Raw genomic sequence first — 12,407 nt, 5'->3', positions numbered from 1 at the left:
GTTGATCCCAGTCTATGACTGAGCATAAGCTACCATGAGATAGTTATTGTTCAGGGCTGTCTAGAAGCCCTTCTTATCTGGAACGTAGATTCCCTGGCGCACATTCTTTTCCATGGACGAAAACTCTTCTTAGATTCAGGGTCCATATTTGTCTAGTCTCGCTGACGAGGAATCTTGATTATACACAATGAACTTGTTAAAACCTTGTATTGTCGTACAGTTCTTCAGAATTGGTTTGGCAACCGCTGTGGCAACTTGTGTCTACAGTAAATGTCTTGTCAATTCTTCGGCCGGAACTCTGAATAAACCCAACAGTGTTTGCCATCAAGTTCCTGCTCTCCCCGTGTCTTTCTGAGTTTCGTCTCCATTGCTTCAGAAGTTTCCACCACAGTTGGCATTGAAGCACATGGTTGGCACTGTAACACGTAGTTAGCGCTGAGAAACGTGGTTAGCGTTGAAACACAACCTTAGCATTAAAGAGGTGATGAGCATTGCGAAACGGTTGCAGTTTTAGAGCAAAGGTAAATGACAAGGGTTAGAATAGCGTTGCATAACATGGTTAATGTTGTTACACTTGGTATGCATTGTTACACCTGATTAGCATTGTAGCACGTGGTTTGCACTGTGAAAAGTGATGACATGGTTAGCTATGTAATACATTGTGTGTTGCTATTAACATGTTGACAACCACTGCCCAAGGGTTAGTATTAAATGCCCTGCTAGTGAAACCCTTGAAATGAGACGGAAATACACAAAATACAATATACCATGCAACACAACATATGCTGTTACTATATATTTCAATCTAACTCTAAAATAAAACATAACAATTCAAAAACCCTGATTGAAAGGCATCACTCTACCTCTGGTTCAGATGCTCAGTGTAGCAGCAGCGAGGAAGGACACAGCTATAATGGGGCTGATGTTGTCATCCTAAAAAAAGGATCTGAAGCTGTGGCTTTGGCCGTCAACCAGCCACATGGCCCCACGGCAAGGAGTGTGCTTTCAGACAGAGGATGACAGAGCACTGGCGTCCACACAACAGCACAGCTGAGAGGCCACAGGCTCCACAACTGGAAGCACGCAGGCCTGGTGCTACACTGTTGGCCATTGTGTTCTTTTAAGTGCTTTATAATGGTACAGGGGTTAATACATTAAGATTAAAGCTCGCTGGACAAATTGCATTGACAGTAAAGTAAGTAAAAGTATAGCAGGTGTTACCTCCTGTTCTGGTCGCTGCCTGAGCAAACAACCTGTTTGTATCGGCACTCATTGCTTTATATTTGAGCTTGCAAGCTAAGCCATCCTGCATGCTGTCACAGAGGTGAATACAGCGATATTGACCATCTTAGATTGAAACAATATTTGTCCGTGTGAAACAGCAGGCCATATCTTCCCTTCTATCATACATGACAGGCAATCAGCAGATGTTTTTATTACCCCAGATACAATGTCAGGAAATAGGGATAATTTGTGTTTGTCTATCACCTGGTGGAATTTATTTCCCTGTGGTAGGGCCAGGAAACAAATGTTTAGTTAACATTTATACGGTTTCACAGGGCAATTGAATGCTTATATAGGGAGGGGTGGTAATTTGACTTAATTGCTGCTGCAACACATTGGAATCCAACAATCATCTAATTTTAGTCTAAACAACTAAACATAGCCTTGTAGTCATTTGTATTCATTTTCACTATAGCTGCGGCTTCAAGACAGAAAAATATGTAATTTGTCCTTACATTATTCTGTCAAAGCATATTCTTTATATCATGTTCCCTGCTAACCTACCACAGCTCTCACTTTCAATTTCTGTATCAGATTCATTTTATTTTATGCTCTGCCTTTCGTGCACTTTAAATGGCATTCTGAAATGCCTCCCTGTTGACTCTTGGCATCGTTTCCGCTCTATTATCCAATTCAGAAAGGTCTTTATAACCTTCCACTGCTCATTTTGGTCTCCTTATGTTTTAGTTTCATAAACCCCTCAGGGCTCTCACTGCTATCCCCTGAACAATGCGTAATATATTTCCCTCTTATGCCTTTCTATTATTTTACTGTATTTGTGACTAAAGTAAATTAGCTGTAGCAGAGAGGGAGGGAGGCAGCAAGGGAGAGATCAGAGGGAGCTAATGATAGACTACAGGCCAGATACAGGTGGAACTCCTGGAGGTGCAGGGTTACGGGCCTCACTGTTGAAATGAATGAAATACCAAATGGGAAACAGATAGGGGGGAGGGCAGGCAGGTACTCTGACATTCTGATATCAAATCTGCCTCCTCGCTTATGTCACATTTAATTCCTCACCTCGGCTGTCTGTTTCCACAATAATCTGTCTGTTCCATTTGAACACAAATATCATGCAGAATATAATCCTATTTTGTCTGGCTTTATACAAGGTTTGAATTTTTGCCATACAATATGGCAACTATAAACTCAACCAGGGTCATTTGTGACATCTGTTAGATGTTAAAAAACATAATTTTCAAAGCTGAATTAGTCTATCATTTTTTAATTACAATGTAGGTTTAATAGGGAATTGGATAACTGAGACTAACCAAGATACTTTCGTAATTAGAGAAGGATATTTTTTGTGCTGAAATGTGTCCCCTGGTCAACCTGACTTTAAAAGGAAATGGTGTTAAATTGTATGCAAAAGTAAAAACTGATTTGGAGTTTCTGTAAATTGAGAATCATTATGGTGCTTCCCATTAGCATCTCGCAAATGTTTTTGATTAGCTAACCATATGCAACCACCACCAGAAAGCCGTTGTTAGCCATAGCGAGTAGCTTTGTAGCTAATGCAAAATTTGTCTGAACAAAAACAAAAAAAAGGTTGCTTTGGTATTTTTCAACCCATGCTTTTTTTGTTGAGGTGACTTATAGCAACAGGACATTGTAAAATAGTTTCTGTATTAAACGATAACGCTGTGCTTGAACATCTCTCGAGAAGATTAGACCTCATCCATATTTAAGTGTCACAATCCAACTCTCACTCATGTTTCCAATGTATTCTTTTGGCAACAAGAACCTATCTTGGGTGTTTTAGAACGAGACTTCGAGATTTTTTTTGTAATACTCTGGAGATTTATGTCATGATGTTGAAAAACACATATTATTAAAGTGATCCTGTCAGTGGGAAAGGACAATCATTTGTACTAGAGAAATATTGACGGTGCATAATTGCCAATATGATTACAATGTATCCTGTTAGGAGAACTGGTCTCCAGATTGAGCTAAAGTAATTGGCTACAGCAGGAACCACCAAATGAGCTAAATAGATTTATTATTGAGTTTTGGCCAAAAGCATGTTTTGTAATGTCAGAGTAATGTTGGTCTTTAAACACCCAACAGTCCCTTAGTCAAAGTGGATATTTGTCCCAAATTTGAAGAAATTCTTTCCTAGCGTTCACAACAATCGGACGTACAAACTTGCAGACAAACAACTGGAAAACATAATACTCCTGGCCTCAGTTAACTTTGAAGATGTGAAAAGGTGAAATTGGGTTTTTAATCTTGCAAAAAAAGCTCAGCAAGTGTATTTCGGAAGGGGTACAATATATTCCCTAAACTCCACTTATGTGTTAATAAATGTACTACTTAAAAAAAGGTTGCCAGCTCCTTTTACAGACTGTGCTCTTAAATAATTTTAAAATGGGCTTATGAAGAATGTCAACCTTCCTCCGTGTATGTGATGACACTAGAGGCAGGGAAGCCCATGCCAACAGGAGAACTTCATCATGCTGAAAGCCTTTTCCCCATTGAACTGGCATCTCTTGCAGAAGTGTGTCCTCCAGAGACCTGCCTGTTGCTTTCTTCCTCTCAATGGGAACGATGTGAGCCATTATCTGCTGTTGACATCACAGAGGCCGCATCTTTATATGAGGCAGCAGAGTGGCAGACACTTTGAAGCATTTTGACTTTTAGCACCTCTAAGGTTTTTACAGAAAGAAGCACTTTCCTCTAGTATGTGCTGTGATACAACCCAGAATATAGATTAGCCACATTATGGCAACAAATAACCTTATTAGTTATTAATGCAATGTGTAATTGCAGTGGGTCAAGACAGTACAGAGCAATATGGACTCAGTGCTCGTGTCCCATGTGGCATTTTAATGGGAATCCATTTATTATTAAAGCAGAAATGTGTGAGAGAAGCGGTTACAATAAATCAATCTAAATATTGCAGTTATCACAGCTTACTTAATAAAACATAAAAATATTTTACAATCCAACACATACGTCTGTGTGCCTCTTCCTTTAGCGGCTAGATATCATACCATCTGTGCACCAACAAACTAACCATTGTCCATGTTCATTTCGCACGGGTGTGTTTGTCTGCGTGTGTTTTCTGATAAATGACCCAGCTACTACAGACTTTCATTAAGAATCAGCTTCATTCTGTTGTCTAGAGCAATAGATATTTGATTGATCACATATTTATTTTAAAAGCAGATCAATACTATGCCGGCGCGAGGACCATGAGCTGAATTGAATGGATTGTGACATTTCAACAGATTGCATCACCGTGGAAGCGTTTTTTTTGTTATGATAATTATTATAATGATGGGTGGGTATGTCGGTTTTACGACTATTGTTATGTTTATACTGCTTATGACCACATTTAGAGGGAAGAAATATGACTATTTCAAAGGTTTCAACAGATCTCCTGTACAAAAAGAATAGTTTCCATGCATGCATTTATTGTCTTTATTCTTCGTGTCTACAAAATTCACATAAATGCTGTCCTTCAGAAAATAAAAAGCTGTTGGCAGGTATGAGACGATTTTTGGATTTCGATGTAAAAAAACAAACCTACCATGTGGGTCGAGCCCTTGTGTGTATTTATGTTCAAGTGGAAGAAAAGGAGAGCATGTGCAGGAGGAGGTCCAACATACCTGAGCAAAAAATAGGCTTTGTGAGTGTCGGAGCATAATTCTGCTCTTGTGAATTACCCACGCATAACTGTTACATTTTAATCATGCACTGGAGACGGGGGGGGGGGGGGGGGAGAACCTTGAGTTTGTTGAATCTGACGCCTACAGAAAACCACATCTGCAATGCTAATCACAGTCGAGTAAAGGCCCAACAGACTCGCCTTGTCTTCCCTGTCAAACCAAAAAAATTGTCTCCAGTAACAACCCATATCGTGTTGCCTTCACTGTCCTGTTACTTAGGCCAAATCTGCATTCAGAACAAGAGCAGGGGGATTTCAAAGAAATTAACATACAGTCTGCTACACAAACTGTATGTTCTCGTTTTTTCCCATGATGAAGCATGCATGTGTTTCTATTTTTGCCGCTCCGTTAGTGTTAGTTGAGATTATCTTAATTCATATATGTGAATCACTTCCTCTGCCACTCCCTTCAAACACCAGTTCATTAAAACTAACCTACAATGTAATTATTTTGCGCGAGAATTCTCTTGAAGAAAAACCTCATCATACACAACCGAAAGAAGAGGTTGTTTGTCAAAGACTCAAATAACTAAGTACTTGATCGTAGTAGCGTACAAGCGACAGGTGAACTGTGTTTTAAACATTTGGTTAACATGCTCTGTAAGGTTTAGGCAAGAAAACGACTTGGTTACATTAAGAAAAAGATCACATCGGTTCAAATGAAAAGTGCTGTTATGTAACTCAGGTATGTTATGTACGTGAAGTTTAGTGTATTAAGGCACAAGTTAACCTAAGCCAATGTTAAATTTGTTTCTTCGGAAAAAGGTATTGTGTTTGTTTGACCTGTTCCTCCTTCCTACGCAGACTTTTTAGTTCTGTATACTACATCACCTGACTTCCTCCCGTCATTAAGGCTACTTGAGAAAAAATGCTCGAACAGTAGATAAAATAACATTTATGGGATCAGCATGGACATCTGAGTTTTCCTTAAGCCCTGCCCCTGATCTACTGCTCTCAGCTAAGTCAAATGAATCGAGTGAATGACTCTGGATTCGGTTTTCAATGATTTCAATTAGGGCTCTAAAAGGATTTACATAGTTAAAGCAAATTCTGCGCTGATTTACAGACGTCTCTTTTACAATGTAAGTCAATGAGAATAAGTCCTTTTGGGCCCAATGATGACACGGACGGACACTTTAATTGTATTACCATTTTCTGGCCACTTTGAAAATTTGCTTCAAAAACCCGCGCACATCGTGGGGGCTCGGCTTGCATAGAAAACCCACGCAGCCTTTTGTTGGGGAAGCACAGTCAGTGAGTTCTTAATGCCATCTATAAAGCATTTCCATTCAGATCACTTTATTTAAAGCACTATATCGCTTATAATTCAGTGTTTGGGTTAAGTTCCTATAAGGTCCTTTTTGGTCCACCAGATATCTCCAGCAGAAAACCTTTTATATTTTATATAAAAAATGTATATTATTATCTTAATAATATGTACAAATTATAACACAGTTGTTTCTTCTATTGTTTTGTTAGGCGCAAATACTTTAAGGATCCTTTATTTTTGATTATGCAAGGAAACATTTTGCATCTACATAATACTTTCAAATACAATAGGTATTTGCATTTGGCCAGTGGCCCACCAGTGGGTTTCAGTATTGGTCGAAAAAAGTTTTGGCACCCCTTGCCTAAACCTGAAGAGACTTGCTTTGCATTGCTGATCCATATTATTGAGCATATCATTACATGATAAGGAAAAACAGCATGATACAATTTTAGTCTGACTAATAGAAGCATGTTCATATGCTGGCAGAAATCCTAAACATCTGGGATAAAGAAAAATACATACACAAAAGAAAATTATTAAATCTATTAAAAGCTTTAGTCTTTTCTTTAGTTATGGCACTGCCCAGGCTGCCCGCTGTTCTTTTTATTTTGCAATAAAAGCAGAATAGGTGTTAAGGACACCCACAATTACAACTTTAATTTGTCTGAATACAAATCATTTTACCCCCTAATTAACTACTTTCTGTCCTTCTTACTTTAGCAGGCACAATAAAACAGGCAGTGGTAGAATGACAGCTAATCATTAATTATTTCTAGTATGATCTTGCACCAGCTGCTCTTAAACACAGTGGACTCAACTTAGCAGGCTTCAGCAATACAGCTTGCATTTCTTTAAGAAACCTCATTCTGCACTCACACTTTAAAGGTCCCCTATTATGTTTTTCCGGTTATAATCTGTCCCTTCTTGTTATGTAGCTTTTTCTGCATATAAACGGTCTGCAAAGTCACAAACCCTCAAAGTACACCCTGTAGTAAAACTCTAAAGCAGAAAACACCTGTCTATGCTGCCCTCCAACGCCTCGTTGTAGATTTTTCTTGTTTCATTTTTTTCTTCCGGGGGCTATTGACATCACTAAATCTGGCGACCAATCGGCAAATTGGCACGCCCATAGCTATAGACCAATAGGCACACCCTCTGCCAACCAACCATTTACTGTTGGAAGGCTGAAATGTCAAGGAAGTACTGTGCCCTGAAATGTGAGGGGAAATGTCATCTGTTTGCCTTACCGAAGGCAGTATCACGAAAAAGTCAGTGGTTGAAATTTATTTTTAACACTGTTCCTTCAAAGGTTCGAAGCACTGTACTGTGTGCCTGGCATTTCACGGACGACAGCTTGAAAAACCTTGCACTTTGTTTCAGTTCTAACATTACATCTGAACTGTAAGAGCGATACAAAATAAAAACTTTCCACTGTGAAACCGCCTGCTCCAGTCTACTTTGGGACGGTGGATCAGGTCCATCACGTTGGTTTGTGTCATTTTCAGCATCAGACTCCGGTTCAAACATGGCTGTACCGCCGTCATTGTACATAAACTGACGCTCAGTTAACGGGAAGGATAGGACAGCGCTCTGTTAGACAGGGGCGGAGCCTCTCTTGTTGTTGACCAATCAGAACAGAGTGGGCGAGCTGACCAATCAGAGAAAACTGGGCTCATAGGGAGTGGGGGCAGGAGCTCCGACAAGGTGTTAGGACAGAGAGTGAATAGAGATACTATACAGAGATGCTGTATGAGAAAACCAATGTGATATTGGAACATTGAATAATGCACATCTATTCTAGTACACCTCAACAATGGAACTATGATCAGTAAAACAGGCCACAATATGGGACCTTTAAGAAAAACACGTGCAGATTTTAAAGCCAACCTGAGGCAAATGTGTACTTTTTCTGATATTGAGCCAAATAAGTAACATTTGATTGCAGTTGACAATGTATGCATAACATTTCTGAATTTCTTTCTTGGACTTCCGGTTATGGCGGCGAAATGAACAGCAGCATGCTGTAGAGCTCTCGTAATACTTTAAGAGTATCACATAACCTTTTATGGTCTGCCTTTTAGTTTTTGAACTCCCTATTAACATTGAGACACATACATGAAAAAAACCTCCAAAGACCACCTAAAAAGACGAACGAAAGAAGGAAAGCAGACAAACAGCGGGAGTCTGTATCGGCTAACGTTAGCATGGCTAACACCAAAGCGCCTCCACTAACCAAGCTTCACAAAGACCCAGATGTGCTTGCCAACAGTCACACCCAGGCCGAGGCTAAAATCAGGGCGCAACTTGACGACCAGGAGAATCGAAGGAAGTGAACATCTTGTTGGATTTCCAGAGGGAATTGAAGGTAACTTCTCTCTGCCGTTCTTAGAAGAATGTTTGCCAGCGATATTGGATCTTTCGAATAAACCGGAGATGGAGAGCACACCTCCAAGCTTCGGAGGAAGCTGCAGGAGAGTGGTATGCCTAGGGCTTTCGTTATCGAGTTTGTATAAATAGTAGGTATACATAACTTAAAACAACACACTTGTTGCTTCAGCATGTGGCAATTGTCTTTTTACAATAATGATGAATATAAAAAGGATGCTTATGTATCATACATGGTAGAGGTTTTTATGTCCATGCCACAATTCATGCATCTGGCTTAAGTGGACTTTTTCTTTGGATTATTAGACCTGAAATGTCCTGCACTTAATCGTATTATTTTTTTTAATGCAGTAAAGCATAATATGCTTAAGTAGTAGATATACGCATCATTTAAGAAAAACCTTTGAGTTTTAAATTGATCCTTTGAGATAGTCTTTAATTTTTAAGCCATTTTGGCAAAGAACCACGTATCAGATTACTGCCTTTTTTTTCTTTTTTTAGTCACATTTTTTTTAGAATACCATCAGAGCAATACTACCTCATACATAAACGACAGAAGAGGTTGTTTGTCAAAGCCTCATATAAATATAATACATGATCATTGGTAAGTATTTTCAATATGACATCCAGTAAAAAATGGATCTTTAGGTCACACTTGTTGATGCAACACATGGCAATTGCCCTTTAACTATAATGATACATCGTTTTTTAAAGCTTTAGTGTTCCTGCCTTCATTTTCACATTTCCGATTCCCTTGGGTTATTAACCAGAAATGTGTTTTTTTTTTATAGTTTGCTATGGGTGTGGTATGGATGTGTTGGGTGGAAGCTAATCGCCACGGATCATGGAGGTCCAAACAACGCCAATAGGAGATCAGCACTAATCAGCACAAAAAAAAAAGAATGAATAAAGTCCAAACACTGGCATTGCTTCCCCACATTAATGGCTCCATGTAAAAGGAAATTAAAGTGCAAAGAAGCACCCAGCTGGCTGATGCGCAGCCACATGGTTGCAAGTCTCTTGAAAATGAGTGATAAACGAACAGGTTTGACATGTGGAGGAGGAGACTCTGGTCACGGTCAGTGTGACTCACTAAAGACACCTCAAGGAAGTGTGAAAAAAAATAGTGTCAACCAAAGCGGACAGAATGATCGACTACGACGAGTTCAAACACTTTGATGGACTTGATGATGAGCGTGAACGCCTCGCGTATGACACCGACAAAGCCATGACAGTTACTTCTGTCAGAGGCGGTGGCGTGAGAGAAGGGAAGGAACACTGGAAAGGAGAAAACAATAGGAGGGTGAGGTGGGGTGGAGACAATCCCACCTTTCCCTCTTCCCTCTATTATCTCCTTTCCCATCCCCCTCTCACCCTTAACGAGGGATAGTTTTCTCCTCGCCTCTCATCTCTCTTCTCCCCTCCTTTCCTCACCGTCTCCGGGGACCAAACACACCCCTGACATGTTGCCATGGAAACGCCTCACACACTCTCTCGCAGACACGCTCTCTCTATCTTGCAGCGGTGACGCCTGTATCCTATCTCTCCTCTATTAACATCCCTCTTGCTTACAGACAGAAAAGAAAAAAAACGACGAGCATTTATCACGAAGAAAACTTACTTTGATATTCACGCACACGAGATTTGACGCACTTCGACAAACTGTTGATCCTGAACGCCCCTTTGTGTTATTTTTAGACCTGGATTACAAATGCATTCCTGGCAATTTTTCCCCTGAACTCTGCTCCTCCATTACAACAAAAAGATTTAATTTGCACGCAATTTCCGTAGCCAATGCCATAGCTACTCAATGAATGCCCGCCCAAGTCAGACAGTACCGAGTCCCTTTCTCTGGAGCATAACTCATTTATAATTCAGTCCTGTTTCTCATACTTAAGGTCAGGATAGAAGTTTTTTTTTTTGCAAGCACTCATCCTCATGAAAGAGTATATCTACACTATATCCCCCCCACCCACAGGCTTTTAGAGGGCCACTCTGGGGGGTACAGAAAAAGGACTGTGGTGCTCTGCTGCAGGGCCACTCACAGCCGCGTACCAGCCGCCAACTTCACACAGTGCATGTGTCACCCTCGCTGTGCTTCTCGGGGAGGGTTTTATCCACCTTGTGAAGTGTGTTGCTGTCATTGTGTCGGGCCAGGCTACACATGCAATCTCATTACAGCACTAAAAAAAAAGTAGTCACATCCACAGGCTTCACCAAACCGTTCACCCATAATGCCACTTTTTTTAATCAGCTAATTGATTACATTTTTATCCCACATTGTTGGGGAGGTGGGGGGAGGGAGGGAAGTGTCGTCATCCACCCAAAAGTCACTCTGGGAATGCACCACATTTTCAACACCTACAGCAAACCATTCTCATTCATCACAAACCGCATGGGGAACTTTATTCATTTGTTCATGAATTTATCCCCAAATCTTCACACCTCACTCCCAGATGACTACGCCTATCTGCTGATGAAACCAAGTGTACATATCTTCTCTTTTTTTTTAACAGTTAATATTGAGTCGTGCGAGGAAAGGTTTTCAATAATCTTGGCAGCAGCTTGTAGCTCCATGCTGTGAGTGTTCAGTGAAGTGTCATGAGGCTTACCTTTTCACCTGCTCCTCCACATGCCAAAATCCACCTTCACGTTTTACATCACTGAGTGGGGGAGTCCGAGGGTCTAACTGACACACACTCCCACACTTTAACACACAATCCCCTCACTGAGTTGGTCTCTGGCTTCCACGAAAACTACCTTCTTGTGAAAAAATCTGTTGTTTTTCTACTAAAGAAATCTGGGTTTCTTTCCAGTAAGCAGGCAGAGCATCCTTCCTGGCGGCAGCTCTAGGTTTAAAGAGGCATCAGCACGGAGAGAGAGGGAGAGACAGAAAGGGGGGGGGGGGGGGGGGTGACGGGGGTGCGTGCGTCAAGGCAACAGCTGTGAGGACTGGGCTGCATCTGCCTTCAGAGTAAAAGCATGAAATAGAATAACAGATAAGCCCCCTCAATACACATGAAAATGTTAAATAACGAAAGGGGTTGACGTCATTGGTATGCACTGCAAATGTTAGCATAGAGGATCATATAAAAAAAAGGTTGCAGGACTCTGCTCATCCACTGATCCTTAATTATGGCTGCAAGTCAGGCTCGCTCCTGCTGCTGTCATGTGGAGGAATGAATGGACGCACCGAAGAAATGAATTAATTGGACAGAGAAATTGTAAAAACAAAAGATGAACCAAAGACTCAAAACTGAATGTGTCTTCTTTTTGATGAAACACTCATTTTAATTCCTTAGATAATTCGAATACAGCCAATTACAGATCAAAATTAAGATTTTCTTAAGCTAAAATAGAAAAAAAGATAAATTGGGCTGCTGAAAAGTGAGATTTTAAAGTAACAATACCAATCACATGTTGTGCCCATTTCTATAGAATGCAGACACAAGAAGAACAGAGGATTGATTCAGGGAGTCATTAATAGTAAATCAGCGGAGAGAACAGAGATGTACAGATGAAGGTCAGCAGAGAGAGGGTTCCATTGCACAGTTGAAGGTGCTGGGAAAGAGCAAAGGATACTGGTGAGACACGGCTGGTAAATAGTGGTCATCAGCTGGCAGTAGGTGACAAAAACAAATGGCAACAAGTGTCAAAATTAGAGGTGTTTATTAGTTCTTAGTAAGCCAGCTGGGTCCTAACTATATTTAGTCAAATCCAATCAGTCTTTTAGTTGCTATTCATTGTGTGTTTCTTGTCAAAATCTACTACAGTGTAATTTAACTGTTATTTACTTTT

At 40.4% G+C, this 12,407-nt stretch overlaps 1 protein-coding gene across 1 annotated transcript in view; it reads right to left on the bottom strand.

Annotated features, from left to right (window-relative positions):
* lingo2b (leucine rich repeat and Ig domain containing 2b) overlaps positions 1 to 11,457 on the bottom strand; it is a 36,690-nt gene extending 25,233 nt beyond the window's left edge. Inside the window, exon 1 of the mRNA XM_063909155.1 lies at positions 11,222 to 11,457. The gene's annotated coding sequence lies outside the window, so the exon portion shown is untranslated. The remainder of the gene's footprint in view (positions 1 to 11,221) is intronic.
* Positions 11,458 to 12,407: the final 950 nt, after the last annotated feature.

This window comes from Eleginops maclovinus, chromosome 19 (assembly GCF_036324505.1).
Source record: "Eleginops maclovinus isolate JMC-PN-2008 ecotype Puerto Natales chromosome 19, JC_Emac_rtc_rv5, whole genome shotgun sequence".
Taxonomy (NCBI): domain Eukaryota; kingdom Metazoa; phylum Chordata; class Actinopteri; order Perciformes; family Eleginopidae; genus Eleginops; species Eleginops maclovinus.
The sequence above is the reverse complement of the archived record's forward strand: the minus strand, read 5'-3'. Positions and strand labels throughout refer to the sequence as shown.